The sequence below is a fragment of the Saccopteryx bilineata genome, chromosome X, assembly GCF_036850765.1.
Source record: "Saccopteryx bilineata isolate mSacBil1 chromosome X, mSacBil1_pri_phased_curated, whole genome shotgun sequence".
Taxonomy (NCBI): domain Eukaryota; kingdom Metazoa; phylum Chordata; class Mammalia; order Chiroptera; family Emballonuridae; genus Saccopteryx; species Saccopteryx bilineata.
Genome location: NC_089502.1, coordinates 8,774,644 through 8,797,929, shown reverse-complemented (window position 1 = coordinate 8,797,929; position 23,286 = coordinate 8,774,644). Strand labels below are relative to the sequence as shown.

General features: G+C 41.5%; 1 pseudogene; it reads left to right on the top strand.

The window, feature by feature from the left end:
• The first annotated feature begins 5,350 nt into the window (after positions 1-5,350).
• LOC136317357 (non-POU domain-containing octamer-binding protein-like) overlaps positions 5,351-23,286 on the top strand; it is a 33,384-nt pseudogene continuing 15,448 nt past the window's right edge.

Here is a 23,286-nt window from a genome sequence, read left to right as displayed (position 1 = left end):
TAAACCCAGTCCATTTCAAGCTTGGGGAAAGTCAAATCCATTCCCATCAGAAAGCCCTTTGGGACCTGAATTAGTATTTTAACTCCTGCTAAGGCAATAGACCTAGTGAACCAGGGCCCCTAATTTGTGTTGTTCCAGAAAAAGAACCCAGAGGACCAGAGGATCCCAGCTGCAGTGTGAGGTGATGTGCAGGTTAGGACATTGAAATTTTGGCTTCAGGTTCTGTCTGATGGAAGGGGTGAAAGAGAGGCTAAAAGGCAAGCCCAGAAACAATCCTCACAGTGCTACTCCCAAAAAAGTGAAAATAATGGTGCTACTACCTTTCTCCAGGAGCCAAAATGGCACCAGGGAAAGGCGGAGTGATAAGACATTTGGAGAGTGCAACACGATATCTAAAATATCTCCAGTGGTTATTTTTGGGTGTGGGACTATGAGTAATTTTTATTTTTTTACTTCTCTAAATTTTCTAAATTAAAAGAAACAATATGTACATACATGAATTCATAATAAAATTCCTATCCTTTTCTTTTTAAAAATGAAAGCATAACATATTTAGTTAATTACATAACTTTCACTAACCTTAAGTATAGGTTTCATGATTGTGTGTGTGTGTGTGTGTGTATCCATGTAACCAGAATCTAGATCAAGATGGAGAACATTTCTGCCTCCCCAGAAGGCTCCTCCATGCTTGTAGTCAATATTCCCCGAGGGTAGCCACAGAGTCATTGACCTCTATCATTATGGACCAGCTTTGTTTACTATTGAACTTTAGAGAAATGGAATCATATAGTATCTATTTTCTATCTAGTCTCTCTAGCTCAATCTAATGTTGGTAAGATTTATCCAAATTGTCTGTAATAAAAGTCTACCCTGGCCAGGTGGCTCAGAGGTAGAGCATCAGCCGGCATGTGGACGTCCCGGGTTTGATTCCCATCCAGGGCACACAGTAGAAGTGCCCTTCTCCTTCTCCACCCTTCCCCCTCCCCTTTCTCTCTCTCTCTCTTCCCCTCCTGAAGCCAAGGCTCCATTGGAGCAAAGTTGGCCAGGGTGCTGAGGATGGCTTCATAGTCTCTAGCTCAGGTGTTAGAATGGCTCCAGTTGCAAGGAAGCAATGTCCCAGATGGGCAGAGCATTGCCCCCTAGTGGGAAGGCTGGGTGGATCCCAGTTGGGTGCATGCGAGAGTCTGTCTCTCTGCCTCCCCATTTCTCACTTCCAAATTGTTGTCTTCTAGTCAAGAAAAATACAAAAAAATAATAATAGTCTCTTCCATTTTATTGCTAATTATAATTCCAGTGTATGGACACACCACAATTTATTTATCCATTCTGTTGATGAACATTGAGTTTATTTATAGGTTTGGGCCAATGAATGTAGAGTAGAAAAGTTAGGATGCAGCAGTGGAAATTATAAACTTCCTAGTAGTAATAGCACCCTTTTATTGAATGGCTACTCTTTGCCAAATATTTCACATATATCTGATCCTCCTAACAACTGTGGGTGAGACAATGCCATTATTCTCCTTTCACCAGGGAGGAAATTGAGACTGAGAGAGACAGGTTGGGTTCTCTGGAAATCAGGTGCTTTGTTAGGAGTACAAATAGTTTAGTGAAAATTAATACCTGTAAAATAGAAGAGGAAAAAAACAGAATTGGGCAAGAAATCTGTCAGACCATGGTGCAGATTAATCAAAGTCTACCATCCCAAAGGGGAGCTCCAAAGCAGACTGCCTTCTAGAATAGTTTTTTGTGTGTGGTGGAAATAGGCCTTGGATCGCCTCCTTGATCAGTTGTTGGCTGGGGGCCACCCCAAGAACAGCATGACCTTGGCCCTAAAGCTGAGACAGTCCCTGAAGGAGCTAGCAGCTGGAGATGTCAACTAACCACACTCTTCACAGCTGGACAGCGGGTTCTTTCTTAACAGGGATTCTGAGAAGTGTGCCTCCATGTCTTTCACAGTAAATAAATAAAGAATCAAGGATTCAAACTCAAGTTATCTGGAGCACAGGTTTGTCCCCCTTTCCACTCTGGCACACTGCCTCTCCCAAGTCAAGGAACTCTTTTAGTCAAGAGGTAAAGAATATCTTCACAGCATGAGCCAAGGTCATCAGGTACTGGGTAGGACCAAAGCTAGGGGAAGGTCAAGTTACCTTTCTGTCCTCCACAGTCTGCTTCAACTGTCAGGTGCTCACTGTTAATTCGAGTCCCACCAGCAAAAGTGGAAAGGACATGTACAGAATAAATCCATTTCCACTTGCTGGGGTGCTTCTCAAAGTGTGCAGCTACATGTGAGGCAAATAAGGAGCATGCAAGAGCATTTTCCTTTAAAAAAAGAAACAAATCCAAGTTTCTGTGCTTTCTTATGTCTGAGGTCTAACTATAGCTTGAACTCAGAGTGGGCAGTATTGGGAGGGTTGACATTGGATCAAGTGTCCAGCTAAAGGAAAAGGGGCATCAGTCAGAGGAAAATACTTTTGATAAATTCAGGGTATCAGGCTCACAAAGAAAAATCAGGTCTACATAAAGAATACTTTCCAGAGAAAGGAAGGTTGATTATAGAAATATATGTAACTTTGAACATGATTTGTTCCCAGGTTGTCATTAAACCCAATTTCAATGACTACTGCTTCCCTGGATGCCTCCTTTCTCTACAGAGTAGAGGGATAAGAGATCTCTGAGTGTACTAGCCTGAGACATTGGTACTATTGTGGGCCCTCCATATACAACCATTCTTTTCTGCCAGTTAAAAATGCAATGGACCAGAAACAAACCCTCACATTTATGGTCAATTTACTTTTAACAACAGTACTAAGACAATCCAATAGAGAAAAGAATAGTCTCTTAAATAAATGGTGCTATAATAAATGGATATCCACATGCAAAAGAATGAAGTTGGACCCTTACCTTATACCATTAAAAATTAAATCAAAATTGTCAAAAGGTCTAAATAGAAGGACTCAAGCTATAAATATTTTAGAAACAAATGTAAGTGTAAATCTTTCTGAACTTGGATTAGGCAATGGTGTCTTAGTTATGACCCCAGAAATACAAGCCACGAAAGAAAAAATAAATGGGACTACATCAAAATTAAGAGCATTTATTTGTGCTTCAAAGCAAACAATCAAGAAAGTGAAGAGACCACGTACAGAATGGGAGAAAAATTTTTGAGAATTACAATTTGATAAGAGATTTATAACTAGAATATATATATATAGAACACTTACAGCTCCATCATAAAAACACAAATAAATCTAATATGATCAAAGCATGTGAATAGACAGGCTTCTAAGGAAGATATATACCAATAATGGCCAATAAATATATGAAAAGATGCTCAACATAACTAGTCATTAGGTAATTGCAAATCAAAACCACAATGAGATAGCACTTCACACCCACCAGGATGGCTATAATAAAAGGTAAGTGAAAAATAACAAGTGTTAGGATGTGGAGAAATTGGAACCTCTAGAAACTGCTGATGGAATAACACTGTGCAGCCACTTTGAAAAAAAACACAAGTTGGCATTCAAAAAGTTAAACCTAAAGTTAGTTTCCCTATAACCCAGATGTTCCACTCCTAAGTATATATCCAAGAAAATTTAAAACAGATGTCCACACAAAAATTTGAACATAAATGTTCATAGTGGTATTATTCACAATATCCATAAAGTGAAAACAACTCAAATGCCCATTTCAACACATGAATAGATAAACAAAATGTGGTATATCCACACAATGAAATATTATTTAGCTATGAAAAGAACTGAAGTACTGACACATGCTTCAACATGACAAACCTTGAACACATTATGCTAAGTGAAATAAGCCAGCCACAAAGAACCACATATTTGTAAGATTTCATTTATATGACATGTCCATAATATGCAAATCTATAGAGACAGAAAGTAGATTAGAGGTCACTAAAAGCTAGAAGGGAGGAGAACTGAAGTGACTACTAACGACTGCAGGCTTTCTTTTTGGAGTGATGACAATGTTTTTAAATAGTGATGATGGTTTCACAACTATGTGAATATACTATGGTAGGTGAATTATATCTCCATAAAGCTGCTATAAAAAATGCTGTGAAAATAATCACTTGGCACTCACATCCTTGGATTACTCTGAGCAGCCCTGAATGGGTGGTCAGTTTTATTCAATTTTAAATTTCTAGGCCTGTACAAACAGCCAGAAGTTAGAAATTAAGGTTGGAGCTGCTTTTATATTTTGCTCCCAAGCAACATTTTTCTAAATGATGTTAGTACAATGCAGCCTTTCTTCTGAAGCAGCTATTGTCAGAAGGCCAATTTGAGCATATGCCCCTTGGATATTTTTTTACCCTGAATGTAATATTTGCTTCAGAGGTTATGCTTGGGATGGTTTCCTTTTTAAAGATCCACATCTGGCTAGTCACAGACAAACTGAAATGATACTCATGTGTTACTATGTCTATAGCAACATAGATAAAGCTGTAGTCAAGAATACGCACACCAAAATGGGTAAAACAAAATAACTGATACTACTTAGTAATGGCAAGAATGTATAGAAAGGGTAACTGTCATACATTGCTGGTGGAACTTTAAATTAGTACAACCACTTTTATAATGGTTCACGAATACTTATTAAAGCGGAGAGACAAGATGGCGCTGGAGTAGGTGGACGTACCAGCATCTACCTCCCAGAAACAAAGTGGATTAAAAACTAATTTTATGAACTCTCAGCTGGAAAAACCAACTTTGGACTAAACTAAAAGGACTCTTCAACCAAGGAATGCTGAAGAAGCCACACAGAGACTGGTAGGAAAAGCGGAAATGCGGAGAGGGCTGCCCAGCTTCTCGGAGCGAACGGCAGCAGGGAGAGGCTCGCGTGGCGGGAAGTGAGTTTAGCAGAGGGGAAAGGGTCCTGAGCCCCAGGAACAAAGCCCCAGCCTGCAGCCCCAGGGCCCAGAAGAAGCGTAAGGACAGTATTTAGCTGGAAACAAGTCAGGATACTATTTGAGAAAGAGTCTGATTTCTCAGACCCAGGATCCTTCTTAAAGGGACCGCGCAGAACATCTCTCTCACAAACACTAACCCGGGGCTCCTGGGGACGGAAGGAGAGGGGAGAGAACCACAGTAACAGGAAGAGAGTGCAATCTAGGAGGCATAGGGAGAAACATTTTGGGAGATAGCCACCCTAGCCCCTGGGACGAGTCACTCCCCAAAGCTGAAGTGAAGATTTCCCCCGGAAACAGCAATACCAGCAAAGGGAAGCAGGAGAGCAGCCAAACAAGCTCCCCCGCAGCACTCAGAGCAGAGTCGCATAGAAGGAGGGAGCTTTCGGGTCTACAGTAGTGAGTCTTAGGGTCCGAGCTGCAATGCCCCCACCCACGCGGCTGAGGGCGCACTGGAGAGTGGGTGGCAGCCGGAGACAAAAGCGCGGTTCTGCTGGCAGGGTTGGAAGCCGGCTGGCCACCAGTGGGCTCAGGTGTGAGCTCAATCTTGCCCGGCTAGGGAGAAGGGGGCATGCAAAAGCGGCCAAGCTCAGCTGCCGGCAGCCTGTAATCCAGCCTCTGGGAGAAGGGCGGAAACCCAGAAAGGGTAGAAACCAGCCCTGGAGCAAGGGCAGAGGAGCACATCCCTGCCCCACCCGTGCAACCCAGGCTTGCGGTCTGACTTGGTAGCCGGCTCCTCCAGTGGGGGTGGAGCCAAAAACCCAGAAGAAGCGGAGTTCCGCTACGGAGCTGAGCTTGAGCACGCAGCCCTGCCCGACAGTAGAGCCAAGGCTAGCAGCTGTTCCTTGAGTGGGATCATCCTGCAAAGGCAGGGCGAAAGCTCGGAAACAGGCGGAGACCCGCAGCTGAACAAAGGTGCTCGCCAGTGCCCTCAGGAACAAGCATAACGTCACACACGGGGGCGGGGCAAAGGCCAAGGCCACCAACCCTTGTGCACCCAAGCACGTGATCACAGCCACTCCCGTGAAGAGAAAATGCGGAGGCAGAGAAATACAACACAAATAAACCAAGAGAAATCCCCAGAAAAGGACCTAAGTGAATCAGAAATAACCAAATTACCAGATGCAGAGTTTAAAATAACGATTGTTAGGATGCTCAAAGATATTAGAACCACCATAGATGGCCATTACAAAAACCTAAATAAAGAGATAACAAATATAAAAAAGGACATTGAAATAATAAAAAAGAATCAGACAGAAATGACAAATACAATATCTGAAATAAAGAATACAATGGAAGGAATTAAAAGCAGGATGGATGAAGCAGAGAATCGAATCAGTGAGTTAGAGGACACAATAAATAAAGGCACAGAAGCAGAGCAGAAAAAAGAAAAGAGACTCAAAAAGTCTGAGGAAACTCTAAGAGAGCTCTGAGACAACATGAAGAGAAATAACATCCGCATCATAGGGGTTCCTGAAGAAGAAGAGAAAGAACAAGGGATAGAGACTTTGTTCAAACATATTATAGCGGAAAACTTCCCCAATTAAGGCAGGAAAACATTTCACATGTTCAGGAAGCACAGAGAACTCCATTAAGGAGAAACCCAAAGAAACCAACTCCAAGACACATCATAATTAAATTACCAAAGCTAAATGATAAAGAGAAAATATTAAAAGCTGCTAGAGAAAAAAAGACTATCACCTACAAAGGAGCCCCCATAAGGATGACAACCGACTTCTCAACAGAAACACTTGAGGCCAGAAGGGAATGGCAAGAAATATTCAAAGTAATGCAGAACAAGAACCTACAACCAAGACTACTTTATCCAGCAAGGCTATCATTTAAAATTGAAGGAGAAATAAAAAGCTTTACAGACAAAAAAAAAACTCAAGGATTTCACTGCAACCAATCCAAGGCTGCAAGAAATGCTAAGGGACCTGTTGTAAACAGATCAAAGGAAAAAAAGAATATAGAAAAAGAGAAAAACAGTATTAAAGAAAAAAAATGGCAATAAACAATTACATATCAGTAATAACCTTAAATGTTAATGGATTAAATGATCCGATCAAGAGACATAGGGTAGCTGCATGGATAAGAAAACAGGACCCATGCATATGCTGTCTACAAGAGACACACCTTAAATCAAAAGATGGACACAGACTGAAGATAAAAGGATGGAAAAAAATATTTCACGCAAATGGAAATGAAAAAAAAAGCTGGGGTAGCAATACTTATATCAGACAAAATGGACTTTAGAACAAAGACCATAGTTAGAGATAAAGAAGGTCACTACATAATGATAAAGGGAGCAATCCAAAAGGAAGATATAACCATTATAAATATCTACGCACCTAATACAGGAGCACCTAAATATATAAAGCAGACTTTGATAGACTTAAAGGGCGAGATCAACAGCAATACTATAATAGTAGGAGATTTCAATACCTCATTAACATCATTAGATAGATCCTCAAGAAAGAAAATTAACAAAGAAACAGCAGACTTAAAGGACATACTACATCAACTCGATTTAATAGATATCTTCAGAACCTTTCACCCTAAAAGAGCAGAATATACATTCTTTTCAAGCGCTCATGGTACATTCTCTAGAATAGACCACATGTTAGGGCACAAAAGCGGGCTCAACAAATTTAAGAAGATTGAAATCATATCGAGCACTTTCTCTGATCACAATGGCATTAAACTAGAAATCAACCACAATAGAAAATTTGAAAAACATTCAAACACTTGGAAACTAAATAGTACTTTATTAAACAACGAATGGGTTAACATGGAGATCAAAGAAGAAATTTAAAAATTCCTAGAAACAAACGATAATGAGCATACATCAACTCAAAATGTATGGGACACAGCAAAAGCAGTCCTGAGAGGGAAGTTTATAGCATTACAGGCATACCTCAAGAAGCTAGAAAAAGCTCAAATAAACAACTTAACCCTGCATCTAAAAGAACTAGAAAAAGAACAGCAAGTAAAGCCCAAATGTAGTAGAAGGAAGGAAATAATAAAGATCAGAGCAGAAATAAATGACATAGAGGCTAAAGAAACAATACAGAGGATCAATGAAACCAGGAGCTTGTTCTTTGAAAAGGTAAACAAGATTGATGAACCTTTAACAAGACTCACCAAGAAAAAAAGAGAGAATACTCAAATAAATAAAATTAGAAACGAGAGTGGAGAAATAACAACTGACACAACAGAAATACAAAATATTGTAAGAAAATACTATGAAGAACTGTACGCCAAAAAACTAGACAACCTAGATGAAATGGACAAATTCCTTGAATCATATAATCTTCCAAAAATCAATCTGGAAGAATCAGAAAACCTAAACAGACCAATTACAACAAATGAGATTGAAACAGCTATCAAAAAACTCCCAAAAAAGAAAAGTCCTGGACCTGATGGCTTCACAAGTGAATTCTACCAAATATTCAAAGAAGAACTAACTCCTATCCTTCTCAAGCTATTTCAAAAAATTCAAGAGGAAGGAAGACTTCCAAGCTCCTTTTATGAGGCGAACATAATTCTGATTCCAAAACCAGGCAAAGACAACACAAAGAAAATTATAGGCCAATATCCCTGATGAGCTTAGATTCAAAAATCCTCAATAAAATATTAGCAAACCGGATCCAGCAATATATGGAAAAAATCATACACCATGATCAAGTAGGATTTATTCTTGGGAGGCAAGGCTGGTACAACATTCGCAAATCAATCAACGTGATTCATCACATAAACAAAAGAAAGGAGAAAAACCACATGATAATTTCAATAGATGCAGAAAACGCATTTGATGAAGTCCAGCACCCATTCATGAACAAAACTCTCAGTAAAGTGGGAATATAGGGAACATACCTCAACATGATAAAGGCCATCTATGACAAACCCACAGCCAACATCATACTCAATGGGCAAAAATTAAAAGCAATCCCCTTAAGATCAGGAACAAGGCAGGGGTGCCCCCTTTCACCACTCTTATTCAACATAGTTCTGGAAGTCCTCGCCACAGCAATCAGACAAGAAAAAGAAATAAAAGGCATCCAAATTGGAAAAGAAGAAGTAAAACTATCATTATTTGCAGATGACATGATATTGTATATATGAAACCCTAAAGTCTCAGTCAAAAAACTACTAGACCTGATCAAAGAATTTGGCAAGGTGACAGGATATAAAATCAATACTCAGAAATCAGAGGCATTTTTATACACTAATAATGAACTGTCAGAAAGAGAAATCAGGGAATCAATCCCCTTTACCATTGCAACCAAAAAAATAAAGTACCTAGGAATAAATCTAACCAAGGAGATTAAAGACTTGTACTCGGAAAATTATAAAACATTGATAAAAGAAATCAGGGAAGATATGAATAAGTGGAGGCATATACCGTGCTCATGGTTAGGAAGAATAAACATCATTAAAATGTCTATATTACCCAAAGCAATTTATAAATTCAATGCAATACCAATGAAAATACCAATGACTTACTTCAAAGACATAGAACACATATTCCAAAAATTTATATGGAACCAAAAAAGAACACAAATAGCCTCAGCAATCCTAAAAAGGAAGAAAAAAGCGGGAGGTATCACACTTCCAGATATCAAGTTATATTATAAGGCCATTGTACTCAAAACAGCATGGTACTGGCATAAGAACAGGCATATAGATCAATGGAACAGAACAGAGAACTCAGAAATAAACCCACAGCTCTATGGACAACTGATATTTGACAAAGGAGTTAAGACAATACAATGGAGTAAAGACAGCCTCTTCAACAAATGGTGTTGGGAAAACTGGACAGCTACCTGCAAAAAAATGAAACTAGATCATCAACTTACACCACTCACAAAAATAAACTCAAAATGGATAAAAGACTTGAATGTAAGCCGTGAAACCATAAGCATCTTAGAAGAAAACATAGGCAGTAATCTCTCTGACATCTCTCGCAGCAATATATTTGCTGATTTGTCTCCACAGGCAAGTGAAATAAAAGACAGGATAAACAAATGGGACTTTATCAAACTAAAAAGCTTCTGCACAGCTAAAGACAATAAGAACAGAATAAAAAGACAAACTACACAATGGGAGAATATATTTGACATAGCGTCTGATAAGGGGTTAATAACCAAAATTTATAAAGGACTTGTAAAACTTAATACCAGGAAGACAAACAATCCAATCCAAAAATGGGCAAAAGAAATGAATAGACACTTCTCCAAAGAGGACACACAGATGGCCAATAGGCATATGAAAAAATGTTCAACATCACTAATGATAAGAGAAATGCAAATTAAAACCACAATGAGATATCACCTCACACCAGTCAGAATGGCGCTCATCAACAAAACAACACAGAATAAGTGCTGGCGAGGATGTGGAGAAAAGGGAACCCTCCTGCACTGCTGGTGGGAATGCAGACTGGTGCAGCCACTGTGGAAAACAGTATGGAGATTCCTCAAGAAATTAAAAACCGAACTGCCTTTTGACCCAGCTATACCACTGTTAGGAATATATCCCAAGAACACCATAGCACTGTTTGAAAAGAAGAAATGCACCCCCATGTTTATGGCAGCATTGTTCACAATAGCAAAGATTTGGAAACAGCCCAAGTGTCCATCAGAGGACGAGTGGATTAAAAAGCTTTGGTATATATATACTATGGAATACTACTCAGCCATAAGAAATGATGACATAGGATCTTTTACAACAACATGGATGGGCCTTGATAACATTATATTGAGTGAAAGAAGTAAATCAGAAAAAACTAAGAACTATATGTTTCCATACATAGGTGGGACATAAAGATGAGACTCAGAGACATGAACAACAGTGTTGGGGTTACAGGGTGGGGGGAGGAGTGGGAGGGGGTTGGGGGAGGGGAGCGGCACAACGATCATGGCTTTTCAGCATTTGCCATATTCCCCCCTTAATCTATAGACAGACAGCAAATATTTACATATGGTGTTCCCACTATAAAGACTGCTGTCTTAGGGACAAATGCTGATAAACTATTTCAGCAGTTCCTCCTTCTTCAAAGACTTATATGTCAACATAGAGCTCCATGTTTCATAGGACATACTCAAGCTCACTCCATGCTCCCTGGAGCTTAAGCACAAGGGAATGCCCCCCCCCCTTTTTTTAGTATTTTTTCTTTTCTTTTTTTATTTTTTGTATATTTCTGAGGATGGGGATGGGGATGGGGAGGCAGTCAGACAGACTCCTGCATGCGCCTGACTGGGATCCACCTGGCATACCTACTGGGGGGAATGCTCTGCCCATCTGGGGTGTTGCTCTGTTAGGACCAGAGCCATTCTAGTGACTGGGGCAGAGGTCATGGGGCCATCCTTAGTGCCCAGGGTGGATTTGCTCCAGTGGAGCCTTGGCTGTGGGCGGGAGGAGAGAGACAAAGAGGAAGGAGAGGGGGAGGAGTGGAGAGGTAGATGGGCGCTTCTCCTGTGTGCTCTGGCCAGGAATCGAACCCGGGAATCCTGCACACCAGGCCAATGACTCCGACGGGTCTACCATATCATGCTTTTTACTTAAAAAAAAATACATTTCTTTTGAACAGTAGACACCAAATCTTTTTCGCCTGCAAACTACTACCTTCTTTATTAGATCTAGCTAATAACACTGTTCTGTCTTTTTTCCAAATAGCTCCAGATATATGGAAAAGATTTATATAGGCAGATGGGGATCCTCAAACCCCTCAGCGAGATCTTCTGAGAATGGCTTTTAAGATACCTAGAGGCAGAAAAAGCCCAATAGAGATCAGGGGAACTACCAGCTTTTAGGATACACCCTTAAAGGCTCCAATGCCCCAAAGGGGTCTCATAGGATGCCATCTGGGTCCTGCTTCAATAGTGGAAAGGAAGGTCATTGAGCTAAAGCCTACCAGGCTTACACGCCTCTGCTGTGAGGAAACAGGGACACTGGAAGGTGGGCTTCCCCCTTGCTCCTCTAAGGGAGGGTTCAGTCTCTTCCAGCCCTGCTCCAGACACCTATGACCTAACCTTGCCCAGAAAGCTGGGGTTTGCCACTGAAGGCTGAAGGTGCCCAGGGCCGTGGGCCCCATCTACGATACCGTGGACGAGCCTAGGGTATTTCTTCCAAGAAGCAGGTAAACTGATCTCATTCGCACAAGGGCCACTTAACTATAATTTGCCTGAATAGTCAGGTTTTTTATTCTTCCCTCAAAGATCTCTGTTGTGGGTGTTGATAGTCCTATTTTCTGCTGCTTTGCTTAATATATAGTGTTTCCTTTATCCCTCCTACCTCAATACCCCACTCATATTTCAGGCTGGGACCTACTCCTAATTTAGAGCTCTCTTTCCTCCTTTTGCCAACTTGTATTATGAATTTACCTTTGCCACCCAGCTTAGTGTATCCCAAGGTTCTCTTTACCAGGCCACAGTCACAGAGCTCCGGGGAAAAGCAACCTGGTCTCATCTCTCCAGGCAGAGGAGAACAGAAGCTCCATATCCACGCATGCTGCAAATGGCTTTTTCCAGTCTACCTGAATCATTACCAGCTAGAAGCAGCAGTCATTGGGACTTGGACATGAGCTGCAAAGTATAGAATGGTGACAACAATTCCAGTGCCATGAGGACTTTTCCTGTGGGGAACTTTCCTGGACTCCTGCTCCCTGTGACAGCTCCTAACAGACTGAACTGTGGTTGGGTTGCATTTTTCAGGGATTTGGCATGGTGATGGGGCCATCTTGGACTTGGGGAACATGTTAAGGACACTACTCTTTTAGGGATTCTTGCTGTATGGGCCAAGAGTTTGCTTAAAGGCTTTTAATCACTGTAAAAAAAAATAGAGGACTGGATGAAGAAGATGGGGCACATATACACCATAGTATATTATTCAGCTAGGAGAAATGGTGACATCGGATCACTTATAGCGGAATGGTGGACTCTTGGTAGCATTGTGCGGGGTGAAATAAGCGAATCAGAAAGAAACAGGAACTGCAGGATTCCATACATTGGGGGGACATAAAAGTGAGACTAGGAGGCATGGACAGGAGTGTGGTGGCTATGGGGGGTGGGGGGAGGGAAGGAGGGAGATGGGGAGGGGGAGGGGTACAGAGAGAACTGGATGGAGGGTGGCAGAGGATGATCTCTTTTCGGGTGATGGGTATGCAACAGAACTAAATGACAAGATAACCTGGAAATGTTTTCTTTGAATGTATGTACCCTGATTTATTGATGTCACCCCATTAAAATAAAAATTTATTTAAAAAAAATACTTACTAAAGCTAAATAGATGCATGTCCTATGACCCAGCAATTCCACTCCAGGGTGTATACTCAGTTTAAATGCATAAGTATGTCACCAAAAGACAAGTACAAGAATGCATATAATAGTCTCAAACTAGAAACAACTCGAATATCCATCAACTGGGTAGTGAAGAAATTGTGACAGATTCGTACATATGGTACATATGATAATACAAATACATCTCATTACATAAAGAGGTCAGACACAAAGACACTGCATGAGTCTATGATTCCATTTATATCAAGTACAAAAAGGGGAAGAACAAATCTAGGTGATGAAGGTCAGAATAGTAGACGGGAAGGGAGCATGGGAAAGCCAGCAACTTCTACATCTTGATACAAGTAGTGTATACAGATGTGTACATGCATACACATGTGTGCAATAAGTCACAGAAGTATACCATGAGGTTTAAATACTTAATTGAATGTAAATTGTACTTCAATGAAAGAAAAATGAAATATAAATTAAGATGGGAAAATATGTTGTTATAGAAAGTGAGGGCTAGAAGGGGACATAGGAATCACGTCCAACCCCTTCTATTATAGATGAGGAAACCAAGAAAATAAAAGATTTGCTCCTCCAAGATTTGAAAAAATTGCACCAGGCCACAAGCTAATTGGTGTAAGAACCAAGACAGATAATAATAGTTTGCATCTTTGAACATTTATTATGTGCCAAGAGCTGTTTTCAGTTAAGTGATTTAGTGCTCACATAAACCCTATAAGGCTAATGGGTGTTGTTATTACATCCAGTTTTATAGATGAGGAACCTAAGACCATGTAGTTGTCAAGTGATGGAGCCAAGACGCCAGTCTAGGCAGCCCCGTTCCAGTGCCTGCACCCACAGCCACTGTGCCCAGGGTTGAGTGCCTGATATATAATCCGATGCACTGGATCCTGCTTTTATCATGCTCCATTTTTCAGTTTTCCCAGCGATATCTGTTTATTTCTTCAAAAGGGCCTCTGAGGGTACGAGAAAGGGCTGGTGGTAGGTCTAAATCCAGTCATAATGGTTTAGTTCACACTTGTGTATAAGAATTCCACATAGGTGAATCCTTCACACAAAGACTTCAAGCTTGAAAACAGAAAGTTCTAAGATTTGGAAAGATTTTCTCCTGGCTGCCCCAAATCTCCCTGGGTTTGGAGCAGGATGGGCTAAGTGTAAATCTTCCAAATCAAGCCTTCTTCCACTCCCCCCACTTCCCCAGTAAGAAAGTGCATTGTTGTCTTTAACCAACATCAAATGAGCAGGCATTGTTACACTTATGGCAATGAGGCAGGCAGGCCCAGTGTAAATGGGTCTGCCTTTCATAAATGGCCTCCCAGACACTACCTCCCAAGGTGAAGCCTAAGGCCTGTGCTCTGGAATGGGAAGAGAGAGTTCACTCATAGACGGGTTTACTAAGCCTGGACATCTGTCCACAGGGGCAAGTGGAAGAGGTGCCATGCGGGGCACCTCTTCTTCTGGCCCTTCCCACATTTCCAATATGTCCCCCTTGGGCTTCGTGGTCACATGTCGTTCATTAAGTTCATCCTACATCTCTGGAGTCTTTACCCTAAGAATTCAGAGATGATTTCATTCACCTGTCCTCAAAAAGGTCATTTGCTCATGGGGCAGACTGCAGAGCCAGACAACTTGGGTTCAAATCCTGGCCTCATCATTCCCTACCTGTGTGACACTGGGAAAGTTCCTTAACCTCTTGGTTTCCTAGTTTCCTTGTCAATAAAGTCAGGATACCAACAATATTGTGGAGTTGTGAGATTCAATGTTAATACACAGGAAGGATTTAGAACAGTGCCAGTCACATCCTAAGTCCGAGAGAAGTATGAGCTATTGTTTATGTTTAGTGTGAGAAGGTACTGTGATTGGAGAAGGCAGAGGATTTCGTCGGAGCACTGAATCAGGGGATGCTTTCCAAAGGAGGCGACACAAGAAGTGAGTCTTGAAAGATAAATAGAAGTTGGGGTGGAGAAGCAGTGGGGAGAGAGCATTGTGGACAGGGGAAGCGCATGAGCAGCAGCAGCAGCGGCGGGGCTTCACACTGCTTGGCTCAAGCAGGGCACCAGAGAAACAGCCTGGTGTTACTAGGGTTGGAGGCACAGAGCAATGGTAATATGAAGCTGAAGAAGCTGATGGGGTGAGCTCCGATGGCAGAGGGCCTTAGAAACGTGACTATTCTCCGTGAAGTCTCCTTTTCCTCCCTCTAAACCAGGCCAGCCTGCTCTTGGCCATTGGAGCTTGCCCTAGATTTCGATAGAACCTTGGCTGGTGTTCACAGAAGGCTGCAACAATCTCCAGGAAATGCCGAGGTGATGAGGATGGCCCTGCATATGGCTAATGTAACTGTCACTCCAGTCTCTCCCTTTCCAGCACTCTCCCCCCACCAAACACATTTTTGTCTCTGTCTCTGGAAAACATGTGTGCAAGCAAAGTTTGGCTGGGTGGCAGATGAAACTTTTTTTGACACCAGAAAATTATCAATAGTCCAGCTACCTGAGAGCTCCCGACCTACCCTCATATGTTCACCTAAAAAACAAGTCTGAAAAGCCCAGCTCCCCTGGGTGGTCTCATTCCACCTTGGGGACTGTCCTTGATGCATCTGTTTCCCACTGACCTTACAGCAGCGATCCAGCAGGCAAAGGGACCCTACTGCCTCATGCTTAAGGAATGCCTCCTAAGCTCCCTCCCACCTCCATCCACCCTCCTGGCTTCCAGAACTCAACAGCTTGCCTCTTGTGGGCCAATGTTTGCAGAAAATGTTTGCAGACTTCATAGCATGCCACTTCCAGGAATAATTAGCAGTCAGGCAGCCAGTCTTTCACTCAGGTCTGGTGAACAAAAAGCTCAAGAATGTGGGTGGGAGGGGTGGAAGAGGTTAGGGGTGTTTGCCTAAGTAAATCTTGCCAACTTGCCTAGCTAGCTGAGTTTGCTAGCCCCTGAACCCTGGTGTCTGAGCACACATCTATCCATCCAAGCATACTACCCAAGGAACTGGCTTTGCCTGACCCCCACAGAACAGACGGTCATTGGTTAGTCTTTCTGTTGTCCCGTAAAACACTAAGTTATAGCGTAGCCTTCAATTCTGCCATACAAACAATGCGAGAAGTTGCCTGAGCTCGTACCAAGACTTAGTGGTCATGGGCAGTTTTCTCAATAAAGTTCCATTGCCTTGAATATTTCAAATATGAAAATCACCCTCCCCCACTGTCACTTAACAGAGACACTGCTGGATTTGGAGTTCACAGACTCATTTGTGTATCAACCACATGGTGAGCAGTTGGGGATGTTCTGAGAAGACTATGATCTGTTATGCTTTGTAGTTTCCAGCACTATTTTGTAGAATCAAAGCAGAATATGATTGCTTTGCTTCCTTGTTTAAAAAAAAAGTTAACCCTATGGGGTGAAACTCCTGTGACACATTGGTTTTTGTCAGGCATTCAATTTTTGGCTAAGACCCAGTTTTTCCTTGTGAAAATCCAGTGTCATTAGTTTTATATACAGGCCACTGAGTAAATTTTGCAAAGAACTTCCTATCCTGCTAAATTGCAAAGTAGCTGAATGGACTGGAATGACAGGGTATTTTCATAAAATAAAATTTAACAGAAATCCATGTAAAGTCTTGTAATTTTGTCTAAAAATCAATTGCACAAATATAGGGCAGGGAAGACTGGCTTAATGTAAAAGAGGAGTACTTAGGAGTTTCTGGTGATATCCACCTATTGTAAATCAATGTGTGATGGTGCCAGCAAAACAAAACAAAAATGTGGTTTTAGGTTGCATTTATAAAAGTCTAGTCTTCAGAATAAAGGAGCTCTGTCTGGCCCCAGAGATCAGCCAAACCCTCTTAAGTCATTGGATTCTATTTTGGGCATCACAGACTGGTGGGTAAGTGGATAGAGAGTGATAGCTGGGTGGGGAAGTTCAGCTCTTTTATTATCTATCTCCCCCTAGACTGTAAAATCCATGAGGGCAGGAATCACACTTGTTTCATTCACTGTTGTATCCCCAGTATGTAGTACAGTGCCTGTCATATAGTATGTGCTCAGCAAATAGAACTGAGAGAACATATATAGGAAAAGCAAATCTGTTCAAGTCATTGGTTCAAGATTGCCAATGCCCCCAGAGATGAGATTCCCACCATTGGAGGTGTGCAAAAAGAGGCTGGTTAGTCATCTGGTGTGGGAATTGTAGAGGGGGTTTCAAAAATCATTAGATGGCCTGGAAGCACCTCTCCCCTAATTTCCAATGGCTTAAAATAACATCCACTGTGGAAAACTCAGAGGCTGACATGTTGTCTCTGGTTGGTCCTAATACCCTAACTGACTTGTGTTCCCAGAGGCATCTGAAGCATGAGTTCTCCCATATACTTCCTTGCTCAATCCCGCTTGCTTTCTCTTACCTTCTATTTTGATGCTAAATGGTGTCTCTGGAGTGTCCTGTTGCTGTACTAAAATCACGCAATCCTCTGTTATCTGCCTCAAGGGCTGAGAATAGTGGTGCTGCCAGTCTAACTGCTTTTTGGAGGCACATCGTCACTCTGAGGAAAATATCTTTAATAACTATTGACCTTAATAAAAACTCGTGATTCTGATGAAACAGAGCAAAAAAAACTTCTTTAGAAATCATGAGCCTGACCAGGCAGTGGTGCAGTGGATAAAAGGTCGACCTGGGACGTAGAGCACCCAGGTTCAAAAACCCGAGGTCACCAGCTTAAGTGCAGGCTCTTTCCGGCTTGAGCGTGGGATTGCCAACTTGAGCACAAGATCATCAACATGATTCCATGATCACTAGCTTGAGCCTAAAGGTCACTGGCTTGAAGCACAAGGTTGCTGGCCTGAGCAATGGGTCACTGGCTCAGCTGGAGCCCCCCAGTCAAGTCATGTATGAAAAGCAATGAGCAGCTAAAAATGATGTAACTATGAGCTAATGCTTCTCATATCTCTCCCTTCGAGAGAGAGAGAGAGAGAGAGAGAGAGAAATCATGAGTGCTACCCCAAAAAGGGGGCTTCATTTAAAAACACCCATTTTATAATCTGCTAGAGAAAAATGAGGGGTGACTACTTACTGCATAGAAGTTGCTGTACTAACAATGCCATAGGTGACTGGCTCATGGATGAGGAAAAGGGCCAGGCTTTGGATTTCAGAGACTGGATCTGGTGAGGCACACCCACAGATCTTGTCATTTCAGAGGCTTCTTCAGGCATACTATTAGAGGCAGACTCAAGACTTACTAGGGCTGTGGGGAGGTTCAAATTCCTTATGTTAAGTCAGGAGGAGATGGATCTTTTCCCTCTGTATCTGTTTAAGTTAAAATGGCCCTTCTGGGGAATCCAATCAGTGCTGACAGGTAGAAAGGTGAGAGAGAGAAACATCCTAGGCTTGTGTTTTTACTAAAATTATACTGGGTGAGCCTGTGCAAGCTTATGGAAAGGAAGGAAGGAAAGAAATAAGGAAAGAAGGAAGGAAGGAAGGAAGGAAGGAAGGAAGGAAGGAAGGAAGGAAGGAAGGAAGGAAGGAAAGAAAGAAGGAAAGAAGGAAGGAAAGGGGGAAAGCGGGATGGAAAGGAGGAAGAGAGGAAAAGAGGGTGGGGAGGGGGGGGAGAAAAGGTTTAATGGATTTATGACCAGGATGTAAGAAAGGAAATGGTCCTTTTCCATGGTCATTTCTGTCCAGCCTACAAACTATCATGTGAAAGCCTCATCATAGTCCTAAATATTAAATTCTACAGAGAGATTTAGCGGATTAAATGATCCCAAATGAGAAATGGCATAGGATTCAGTGCCCATCCTGGTACCCAAACCCTCTGGCCTAATGAGGCTGTTCCAGAGTGCACACCTTGGTAGTAGAGAGATGGTATTTATTAATAGTGAGTGTCAAACACTGGAGAAATTTGTGGATAGTTAGGCTGACACTGCCTTTTTATCTCCATCTGCAGAGGGAGGAATGGGGTTCCTTAATCCTCTGACATAATTTAATCCCAGAATGAGGGTCCAAAGGACTTTGAACAATGTGACCTAGGCACTGCTGCTCAATCCACAAATGTTACTCATTTGTCTTTATTCTTTTGTTAATGAGAAAAAAAATGTGACTGTAATCGAGTGCAGGACTGGGCAGCATTGTTCACACAGTCTCTATCTATTCTAGAGATGAAAGGGAAAATGTTCAACAGATGGATATTTCTACAGTCTACCATTCTTTGTTTTCTTGAAGCTACACATCTGTTGGATGTGATTACAACAATTCTCCAGAGGGATAAAACACAAGATGCTTGCCTTGGACACCAAAATCTTGGCCCAAGAGCCCACTTGGGAGCCATTTAGGATATGGCCTTTCTGTGAAATTTCACAACTGTAATGAATATGAGAAGACATCAAAGTTGTCCAAATGGACCTGATATTATGGATTTTCTCCAGAATTCTAGCTTCAGGATGATATGTAGAAAAATATTCTAAACACTGAATCCAAAAAATCATTTTCTCAGCTTCATGCCTCAAAGTCTCTTGGGAAGCTTGAAAAGGACTCATGGACAAATCCTTAATCTTTGCAAAGCAAAGAGAGCCTTTGTCTCAAAGGTCATTCAGGAAAGAATTGCATGAGGCTGGGGTAGCAAGTGGGAAAGTCTCTGTACCTTCAGTAGACCCAAACAAAGAAAGCTCACATCCAGTAAAAGAAAGCCAAAGCAAGAAAGGACCATAGACAAAATAAACTTCAATCCTAGAACTTTCTTCCCATATTCTCAGTCACGTGCACCATGACTCCCAAGTTTCTGTGGTACACTGAAGTGGGTAATTTAGAGTTGTAAGAAACAAATATTAGTAGCCTCTCATATGGGTTGACTGGATTCTCCACTTTCCTATGGCTTACAGAGTGTCCTTTATATGGCTCTATTGGTTTCACTTACATGTGGCCCAAGATAGACCACACAAAATGCCTTAGCACTTCTAAGTTGTTGAAGAAATTATTTTGGCACATTCTAAGAAAACTTGAAAATGGGTTTCCTCACTGGTTTCTCATTTATTCTCTTCCTATCTCTATAGATTGCAATACAGATTCAACCCAAAATTTCAGCAGAATGGGGAAAATAAAACTTGGAGAAAACTCTGTGTCTGTAAAAAGGTCCACAGAATAGGAGTTTGAGGATGTTTGGTAAGGAAAAAATGATCAAGGAAACACCTGTTTACTCTCCTCAATTCTTGGTAGAGGGTCTTTAGGAAAATCATGAAACTACCTGGATCTCAATTACCAGATCCATAGTATGTGAAGAACAATATCAATTTGTCCAAGGGATTAATTGGAGAGCTGAATTGGTTATCACTTGAAAGCAGATCCAATTCTACAATCTAGGCTCAGCTAGCTTTGTTCTGAGCCCATAGACAACCATTGTTGCTGAACTCTGTTAATGAGCTGGTTTATGATCCAGAAAAAAAAGTAAGCTATCGTATCTCAGAAGAACCCACTGCTGCCATCTGGCCTCTTTCCCCTTTACTTTGCTGGAATTCTAGAAAACGCAACCCCACAACAAAAGCTGGTGAGGTTTGATTGTCTCCCCATAGGCCTCTCTAAACATTTCCTCTAATTGTGGTCTAGATAGAAATAAAACTGGCCTTCCCCACCCCTCTGCTGCCTCTATCCTCAGAGGATTAAGACACAGTTACAACTCACAGTGTGGACAATCAAGACAGAAAATCTGAGCTCACAAAATTTTCAAGGAAGAGATAAAGAGCCTGGATTCCCAGATGGACAAGGTCACCACACCATTGCTCAACCCTCTGTTGTTCTGAGTGAGACAGCCTAGCTTCTTTCTGTTTACCCCAAAGGTAGAATGTGTGCTAGCAGAGGTAGGAGCAAAAGGGGAGGCAGGAACAAAGGAGTCTTTCTTTAGCAGAGTGACCTTCCATAAGTCACTTAACCCTTCCATGACCCTTGCTGCCATGTGACTGAAGTCACAATTTATTAGTTACAAACGTTTCAGTTGCTCACTGAAAAGTAATGGAAAAAGGGTAAAATTATATAGTTATTCTACTAAGGAAACTTTGTTCATTCAAAGTCAGGTTACAGAGTGGCCTTTATTTTTATTAAAAAGCATCTGGAAATTGAAAAGCCTATTTGGCCCAGGGCCTCCTTGGAGAGTAATTGATGCATGTCATCTGGCTGGGCCATCCCATGGTTCCCTCCTTGCCACTGCAGAGGTGGAGGAGTGGAGGCTGCCTAGGCATGGTGCACTTTTGGAGACTGGAGTGGATAAACTGTACTGAACATACTACTCTCTCTGCAGACATTACAGGGTTGTTCCTGCATACCATTCTCTACTAGTCCACGCCCCAGAGATCTACGCTTCTATGTCTTTGGCTTTGCTAACTATGTTTTGAGGAAAGGGTATCTCTGATATTAAGCTTGTACTTATTCCCAGAGAGATGGCTAGAGAACTCCATGCTAGGGCGTGTTTCTACATTCCCTGACAACAACTCATAGCGAAAGCATTCTAGATAACCTCTTGTAACTGGGATTTTATGTGGGCAATGCACTTCGGGCCCTGCTCCTCACAGTACACAGAATGACTGGCCAGAATGGAATGCTCATTAGCTGGAGAGACACAAAACCAATCTCATTTCTGGCTGTGGCTTTAAAAAGGTCTGTCCTCTTGTCTGTGTTTCACTATCTCCATCAGAGAATATTTATCTGTGGGTCTCAATGAGAGCTCATCACAGAATCTACTGTGCAGTGACAACATACAATAGTGGTTAAGAATATGGATTGCCTGGGATTGAATTTTGACTGTACTCCTTCCTACTTGGGTGACTTTGGGCAAATTACTTCCTTTGCTTCAACTCTGTCAGTAACATGGGAATATTATTATTATTGGGAGGGTTAAATGAGTTAATATCTGCAAAGTACTTAGAACAGTAGCACTAAGGGGTATACACATGTTTGCTACATAAGTAAACTTGTTCAAAATGCAGACTTCTGAACCCTGTCCTGGGAGATTTTGTTTTAATGGGTATAATATATTATATCACACAGGATTGGGCAATGTAGGTTTACAGTTGTGAGAAGGTAAAACCCAGAATTAATTCTTGTATTATTATTTATTATTGTATATTTTTTTGCGAGAGAGACAGAGACAGAGAGAGACAGAGAGAGGAACAGATAGGGACTGGGAGAGAGATGAGAAGCATCAATTCTTAATTGTGGTACCTTAATTGTTCATTGATTGCTTTCTCATATGTGCCTTGATTGGGGGGCTACAGTAGAGCGAGTGACTCCTTGCTTAAGCCAGCAACCTCTGGACTCAGTCCAGAAACCATGGGGTCACGTCTATGACCCCATACTCAAAGCAGCAATGCCGCACTCAAGCTGGTGAGCTTGTGCTAAGTCGGTGATCTCAGGGCTTCGAACCTGGGTCCTCAGAGTCCCAGGCCATCACTCTATCCATTGCACCACCACCTGGTCAGGCTGTATTATTTTCCATATGAACAACTATAAACCTACTTTTGCCCAACCTTATATTATATTTTATATTATATCATTATGTTAATTATATCCTGGCATTGCATATATCTTGGCATTATATATTAAATAGCTATCCATTTAATTATCTATCACCCTATAGTATAGTGTAATTTCCTGAGATTAGGGACTTTGCTTTGTTTTCTACTGCATCCCTAGTGCTTATAATATCCCTGGTACATAAAAGTAGTGTTAGGTTGAAGGTTGAATAATAGTTCCTAAAAAGATATGTCCATGTTTTAACTTCAAGAACCTGAGAGAGTGACCAAATTTGAAAAAAGCATTTTTGCAGATGTAATTAAATGAAGGATCTTGAGATGAGATTATATAAATTATTTGTGTGGGCCTTCAATCCAATGACAAGTGCCCTTATAAAAGACATACAGGAGAGAGACACAAGGAAATGAGAAGGCCATGTGAAGACAGGCTGACTAGAGTGATGCAACCACAAACCAAGAAATGCTTGAAGCCACAAGGAATTAGAAGGCAGCTATGCTCACTACTATATCACCAATACCTCATGCCACCAGAAGTCAGAAGGGGCAAGGCTTT